Source organism: Hermetia illucens, chromosome 5, assembly GCF_905115235.1.
Source record: "Hermetia illucens chromosome 5, iHerIll2.2.curated.20191125, whole genome shotgun sequence".
NCBI classification, from domain to species: Eukaryota; Metazoa; Arthropoda; class Insecta; order Diptera; family Stratiomyidae; genus Hermetia; species Hermetia illucens.
In genome coordinates, this window is record NC_051853.1 from 71534499 (window position 1) to 71541380 (window position 6882).

The window sequence follows — 6882 nt, forward strand, 5'->3', positions numbered from 1 at the left end:
GTCAACACCTTTCGGATAATTTTGGAACAGTAGGTGGAGTCCAGATTTTCTCTGCATTTGCTTTCCATCGATTTCGAGAGGTTTCGAATCGAATCAAGAGGGAGTATATCTGGAACGCTCTACACAGGAAGGTTAATCAGGAGGAAATAATAGCTGTCTTCAGAGGCACATATGTATGTATGTGTGGCGGCACAAAATGTTGATTCGAGCTAAAATTTACGAGAAATTTGATGTCTAAATAAGAAACCGAAAACATTGTATTCTTTCATCGATACTATTCTTTCTTGGTTACGCCGGACGACGTGGAGTACTTTAATGGAGCCATCTCTCCTCAAACACCTGGACTGTGCAGATTACATTTGTTTAATCTTTCAATGAATCATGGGCCTTGACTAAATAGTTCCGGCATGGTTAAAAGGACTTAAGCAAAGTCAAACTGAAAATAAACATTAACAAAACCGAGGCTCCAGACCAGTCTGACTGGTCATCGCACTCCTATCTTTATTGATGGACAGAACATCGAGGACGTCGAATAATTTATCAATCTTGATAGCGCTATGTCTACTGACTATGGTACCGAGTTTGATGTTTCCCGACGCATTTATATAGCGTAACTCACCACAAAGCGAAATTCACCCGCCTGAGTGGATCGCCTAACTGTTGGTAGCGGGTTGACAACCACAAGGTCGGCAGAGCAACCAGGAGGACGTCTGCGGTGACAAGGAGAAAAAAATAGAATGTCGATTCAATAATGTTGATTTGGAAATATTAATATTGATGTTTTTGAAAAATGATTGATTGATTGCTATAAAAACTTAAAAGAATTTTAATGTTCTTAATTAAAGGTAGAAACATTAACCTTAATAATAATTGTTATTAAATGTGAAAGGATTGATATGAATAGTGAGTGGTGTATTATTTTACCAAACTAAGTAGCACCACACCGTTTTCACTGTTTTGTTCAACATATGGAAATGCAGATCCATCAACGCCAACACCAAGCTGGCACATCATAGGCTCCAAGTCTTCATAAACAGTTGTCCCCCGTGGGTCACACTTTAAGAAAGGGCGAAGAGTTTAAATTTAATAGAACATACCCAGAAGATGAACACCGCGAAGTTTGCCCATCTACCTTCCATACAGTGATCAAAGCATAACAATCGAAGCCTCGAAAATGTTAATGAAAGACACACCTTTTCAAGGAGTAACCTTGAGATGCTCTAGAATGACTAAGGCCGATTTTATTCACGGTTCGTGATCACAAATAAAATTTAGATCGAGCACTCTTTGATCGTGTTGTCCCAGATTCGAATCCGGTTTAGTCATAGATGTTTGTATTCGACTTTGTGTTGTCTGGCTGTTGTAGGCTTATCACTTACACAGCTTTAATTGTCCCGGTATTAAAACCAAGGCACAGTCCCGTTGAAAATCAAAAACGAAGAAACAATACGAATAAGCCACAAGTCAAGTTTTCAAGCTCTTCAGAGCAGAAAAAAGACTGTAAGAAACCTTTAAGGAGTAAGTGCGAGGCAAACTACGAGCTGCGGATCTCTTTCACCAGAATGGAGCAACCACCCACAACCCCAAACCTGCAAGGATTACCAGCCGTGAAAGAGGCTTGGAACATCTACTTTAATCACCACCTACAGCAACATCCATATAATACCACGTCTCAAGGAACAATTACGATTACGGGAATTTGGAGGTGATACAGGGTAAATGGCAGTGCATAAGTTTTTCGACGCACAGGGGAATAATATTTATTAAATGGTGTTAAGCTTGAAATGCAAAGAAGAAACCAAATACGCTGCTCTCAATATAGATAAAATTAGGTAAAACGAATTTGAGTTTAGAACCAATGAATCGTAATACAAAATATAAGTACGTAAACCCAAAACAGAAAGTCTCTATTTAAGGAAAGAAGAGCCAAAGCGGGGAAAAATTTGTTCAAGCTGAAATTCATACAATACATAATTAAGTGAGGAAAGCTTGATATCAGAAAATACTTAATTTCTAAAAATTTATATTGATTTTTACTCATACATGTTATATTTGGCTGCGCGCAAACCTTCCCGAATAGTTGTCTCGTATTTCAATATCCGCAAGTATGGGTTTCATATCATTCGAAGGTTCGTTCAACTGACTGTGAAACCTACTCTGAGCATCTCTTGTAAGGCTGTGTCATCAGTGACATTGGAACAGGGTATCGGAGAACTCCTGCTCTGAATTGTACACGTTCCATGATAAAAAAGCCCAAATTGTTTGTTCGGTTTCGTTCCCGGGTCCGACGTTGTAACATCCATCCAGTCCAAGGCTCCTTTCGCGGTTTTGTGACATGTGGTTTTTCATCCAGCTTTGTCAACCCTAACCGACCCCCAGCCCGGACCACTAATTAGTAGGATTTGTCCCGTTTTTTGGGCGCAGAAGACTCGCCTTTTCCGTCTGCAGTTTTTCATTAAGAAAGAACCTTCAGCGATTCATAGTAGAGCTTTTAGTGTTGGCTCAGCAGGCTTCATCCATACCAGTCCATTTTCTACCAAGGACGTATACTACCCTTTGACCACCAACTATAAATACTATACGTATATGTAGATACAAAATTTCGCCATATTACGTACACAAATCCGATTAGGAGAAGTTCATTCTGCTAGCGGGCAAGGCCAGAGCCCTGCCATAGATGCCAGAATCGGCTCAGAGCTAACCCTTCCCCGTGCGCTTTAGATTTATTTTTGTGATTGTATCCCCTACATTATAAGGCCTTTTGACCGTTTAGCTTCTTTGGGATTGAAATTTTCGATGGTATCAATCTGCCTTGAGAATTCACTTCTCTATTACAGTAGTTTACCCCGGGTTTACCCGTGATAAAATCTCTGTGTCCTGACAGATAGATAGATAGATAGATAGATAATATTTGAGAACTAAGAACCCCGGCCCTCATCTCGCCGAACTGCTAGCATTCAGGTTAGCTTCAGCGCGTGCCGTCCGGTTCTATATATTATCTTACGCAATCGGTGTTCACGACTGGCAAACCTGTTAGGGAAATTTGGTTGGTTAACAAGCTTGGTGACCATGTTGGTGCCTACTCCCACCGTAACCACTACAGTTGTTGCGTAATGGTTAGATAAATGGATTACTTCGATACCAATAAAATTATCGTAAGAGGCGACTAAAAGGGATAGAAATTTGTGGGCTAGAAACCTGCAAATTTTGAAACCTTATTGCTACCGAAACGTCAACAACGTCTCGGATAGGAACTGACTTCACAGCTATCGAAAACGAACAACGATTGGTTTCTAGAATGCCCGCATACTCCTTATTGACGATATCGAAGGAACCCAGTATACTAGCTTTCTTAACTAAAGCTAGAATTCCAAAAATATAAGCTGGACATTCTTTGCCTAAACGAAGCAAGGTGGTGGGCTTCAGGAGAATGGTGGGATTGTTACTGACGGTTAACACAAGGATCGTTCTCTTCATCTAGTAGCCGATTTCCGACAGACTTCTGACTGCGAAATTTCGGTCCAGGTTAAGAAGCATCACAATTCTACAATGCTACGCACCAGTGAAATTTTCCGATATAGTAGAGAAGAATGCTTTCTACAAGCAACTACTGGCAATTCAAATGATGATTTGAATGTCGAGGTGGACTCTAACAACATCTTGCTTGGACATGTGATGAGAAAATACGGTCTTGCCGACCGTAACGATAATTGTTGGAGATTTGTGAATTTCTGCAACTTCCATCGCCTCATCATTGGTGGCATATTGTTTGAACACAGAGCCTGCCATAGGATCAGTTGGGTTTCAACTAATCGACATCCTCCATGCAACCAGATTCACTACTTTGATCCGCAGTAGATTTAGAAATTGTCATCTGGATTTGCGGAATAAGAGAGGTGCCGAAATCGGCATCCGATAGTCGCTTAGGTGCGCTTGAGTGTTGCGTCCGCCACTTCTCGCAAGGTTGAGGAGGTGTGACCCCCCAAGTCCTACATCAACCGCTTGTATGATCCAGAAATCACTCGACAGTGGGAGCGCTATCTTGCCAATCGGATGGCAGGCTTAGCAACCCATTACAGTATATCGATGAGCATTGGCTGCCATCGAAAATGTTCTTTCCTCGGGCGCAGTGCAAGTCGTCGGCCACGTTCCGAAGGGGCGTCGTAAGAAGTGAATAGCTGTGAAATCGTGGAAGCGGAAAGGGTTGAAGGTTCTATTGACTCTTGTGAGTAATTGTGGCATGACAGTCTCAAACTCCGATGCCAAGCGAAATCCCGAGAACTTCAGCGTAGTGTTCGTCATGACAAGAGAGAATTTGCTATTATGTTTGTCAGGAAAGCGAATAATGCCGCAGAATGCAATGATTTCAGAACTATATACCGCATTACGAAAGAGCTTGCTGGTGGTCGCAAAACATTAGATAGTCCTGTGAAAAACCTTAACATCATCCACGATGCTGCTCTTCATCGATTTCGAGAAAAATTTCGACAGTGTGAACAGGGAGTGTACCTGGAGTGCTTTACAAAGACGGGCATTCCAGAGAAACTAATAGCTGTTGTTAGAGTGACATATGATAACGCAAAATGGGACATGCTACAACGAAGTAAAATCTGTCCAGTAGTTAACCCATACCGTGTTCCAATATAAGGCTGATATAACAGCGTTACAAAAAATGCGGTGGACCCTTTCCTGGACAAGAGCCAATACAAAATCCATTATAGTGGTCATTCAAAAAGCTAAAAAATGAAACTATGCACTATGCACTCTGTGCTTGTGAGGTACATTTCGAAATAAAAACCTCATTAACGTTTTCGCCCCTACAGAGGAGACGGCAGAGTCGGAGACGATACCTTTTACGAGACAGTAGAACGAATCCCTGAAACCTATCCTAGGTATGATATCAAAATCGTACTAGGAGATTTTCACCACTAAATAGGAACACAACTCATATTTATACCACATATTGGTTGCCATAACTCACATGAAAACATTAATGATAAAGTCGCACAAAATGGTTATTGGAAGCACCTGACGGGATCATTTTCAACCAAATTGATCACAGATTAATTGAACACCCCCGAAAATGTACACTCGGATTACTATCTCGTTGGCATAGTGTCCCGAGCTGAAATAGCAACACCGCCTAGAATCTCCACTGACAATTAGGTGAGAGTGGACACTGAAGCCATCCACAACAAACCCCTTCGTAACACATATAAGGGAAATGGATATTACAATAACCGCAGTTGACAGATGTCCTGAGGATGAAATATTGACAAATGATCTTCACAACCACCTGAAGATGTATTTTGTCCCAGTCGGAACGACTGGTACGGCGGTGAATGTAAATTAGCAACAGAACGGAAGAATAATGCATACTGGGCAATGCTGCAGTCTCACAAAGCGCGGACTTCACAGATGGAAGAAGAAAGTCTGAGGGGACTTACCAATAAGTCAAGTCAAGTAAACTCAAAAAGTACAGGGAGTAACCGTACCAATTACATCAGGTGGTTCATCGACTAATGATCAAAGGCAGCGAATCGATGTCGAATAATTGACAAAGAAACATTATCTGCCTTATACATAAAAAGGGGGATATCACGTAGGGCCATAATTAAAGGGCTATCATGTCAGATAATCCGATCCGCCCAGAACATCATCAGTATATATAGAAGAGGCTTCACTCCAGGCAAATCAGATGAGACTTTCTTTGTGCGGCAAACGATGGGAAAACTGTAGGAATATAGCCTTCAGTTGCATCAACTTTTCATCGACTTCGGTGCTGCCTATGATAGCACAGTCAAGGTAAGACTACACACGGCAATGAGAGCATTCGGTATCCCGACTAAATTAATAAGACTGACTGACGATGAAAAATGTGCGAAGCCTAATAAAAACAGCAGGTTCGCCTCGAGAACGTTCACCATCAATAACGGTGTAAGATTAGAGGATGCCCTATCATCCATCCCTTTTAAGCTGGCCTTGGGAGAAGTGATCCATGCTGCTGAGGTAAATGTGAGAGGTACCTGCTCCTTTAAGTCTTCCTAACTACTGGCCTATGCCTGGGAAGAAAAACCTGAGATGTACAATCTGCCTTCATCTAGATCTGTAAATCTAACATCCTTCCTTATCGTAAACCAAATTTATCAGAGAAACATGATCATAGTTAAGATTCATTTAGATTTTTAATTATCGGGGGCAGAAATATATTTTTATTTATCGGGGATATAACACAAATTCAAGTTGCTCCTTTTTACCGTAATTTGCATTTGAAATTTACTCAATTGTATTTTTATTGGTGTAAATACCATTCGAATCTTAATAATAACTTATTAATATAGGTCAGGACAATCATGATTACTTTATCAACTTGAATTGTCTTTACAGTCGCAATAGGTCACAGCAACGTAATTTACACATTACCAACATTATTAACGCAATTTTCAAACAGCTGTGTGGATAATTTAATCTGAATAAATGCCGTGAATATGGGCTTGGTGCAATTTTCGATTATCGACCTTGGAATTGTTCGTGTAACTCTGTGTAATTCTGACTAGGATTTTTCGCACTCATTTATTAAATTTTAATATTTTTTTCGTCGGTCAGAAAACTAGGCTGATCAACCGGAAAGGAAAAGCTGAGCAGCTTAAAGCCAATGGTTAGTAGCATTTAATAAACGGATGGTGTCATTATCCTGCAAGAAAGCAAATGGAATATCTTTCCGTCCCCTAAAAATGGAAGTAAGCAAGCCTCAAAGGTTCTGGTATTTCTGGTACTTTCGCTATTCGAGCCGGAGAAAAAGCCAATTGGACTTTACCGTAGATACTAGTAACCGACAAAGCCATAAAGGAGACACCAGCGAAGTTTCAACCAGAAAATATT